General features: G+C 39.3%; 1 pseudogene; it reads right to left on the reverse strand.

Annotated features, from left to right (window-relative positions):
- Nucleotides 1-686: 686 nt before the first annotated feature.
- On the reverse strand, nucleotides 687-1,031 carry LOC128586144 (60S ribosomal protein L22-like; annotated as a pseudogene).
- Between the last annotated feature and the right edge of the window lie 334 nt (nucleotides 1,032-1,365).

Consider the following 1,365-nt stretch of genomic DNA (forward strand, 5'->3'; position numbering starts at 1 on the left):
CTTCTTATGGTTGAGTAGTATTTGATGCTATGGATATACCACAGTTTGCTTACCACAGTGTGCTTATGCCACAATCGCCCTGCCAAAGTCATCTACATTTTTCCCCATTTCCAGACGTTCAGAATAAAGCTGCTATAAACTTTAGTGTGTGGGGTTTTGTATGAATGTAAGTTTTATTTCTCTGTGTTAAAATGCCAGGAATGCAATTCTCAGGTGGTGTGGTAGATGAATGGTTAGAAAGCTGCATTTTATTCACGTTGCCATTTTTCCCACAAGAGAATCTTAAGAAGAAGTTACCTCTTGTGCTTTTAATGAAGGAGAGGAGCCCACTTACATTCCTGAATCTTTCTTTGAGGAAGCACCAGACACAAATGACCATCACACTTTTTACAATGAAACATTGACTCGCTGAAGTTCATGATGCTACACCGGTCACTACCTGCTCAGCGGTCAGCAGTTCCCTTCTTCCATTTTGGTGTACTTACTACACGAGAACTGAAATTTTCAAGCAGAAAAAAATGTCAAGTTACAAATAAGTAAGTGGCAGCCCAAGTGAAGCCCTTTTATAAGATTTGCAATTTCAATTCTCTGTTCCATCCATACTGCAGAGATACAAAGATAAACCACCATTTTGGTTTCCAAGATTTATTCAAGAACTTATACAAAAGATTCCAGATAAATGCATTTTAATCTTCATCTTCCTCTTCGTCCTGGTTAACGTGGAAGTAATGTAATTCACGAATCTCTTTGCTGTTAGCAACTACATGCAACCAAGCACATAGATTATTCTCCTTCGAATAGTTTTGGGTGAGATATTTCAAACACCTTAAAAGAAAAAGGCACCTCAGAAGAGCCCTTCCCCCGGATTCCCAGATTTTCCATTCACTTGGATTCTCTCTTGCAAACACTACTCAAAATTAGCAGCATCCATGATTCCATCTTCTGCAGGGTGGGTGCAATGTAGAATGAATGTCAGAACTTGCTTCTTTTTTTTCACCCACCTTTGCCGCAAGGTTTCTCACAGGGACCATGGTGGCCACAAGTTTTGTTTTTAAAATAAAAGCCGTAAAAATATGTGCCAGAGTGGCCGTAACATTCTACATTCCTATCAGCAATGTACGAGTGATCCAGCTTTCTCTGAATCCTTTCTGGCACTTGATGTTTTCATGCTTTTATTTTAATAGGTGTGTTAGAGATATGTCGTTGTAGTTTTAATTAGCGTATCACTAGTGGCAAATAAACTTTAGGATTTCAACACATGAATTTGGCAGTGAGGTGATACAGAATTCAGCCCATGACAAAGTGTGTTCTGAAATTGTCCATTCGGTCCTGCTGCTTGGTCGTGCTGTTAGGGTCTACATTCTT

The sequence above is a fragment of the Nycticebus coucang genome, chromosome 5, assembly GCF_027406575.1.
Source record: "Nycticebus coucang isolate mNycCou1 chromosome 5, mNycCou1.pri, whole genome shotgun sequence".
Classification (NCBI taxonomy): Eukaryota; Metazoa; Chordata; class Mammalia; order Primates; family Lorisidae; genus Nycticebus; species Nycticebus coucang.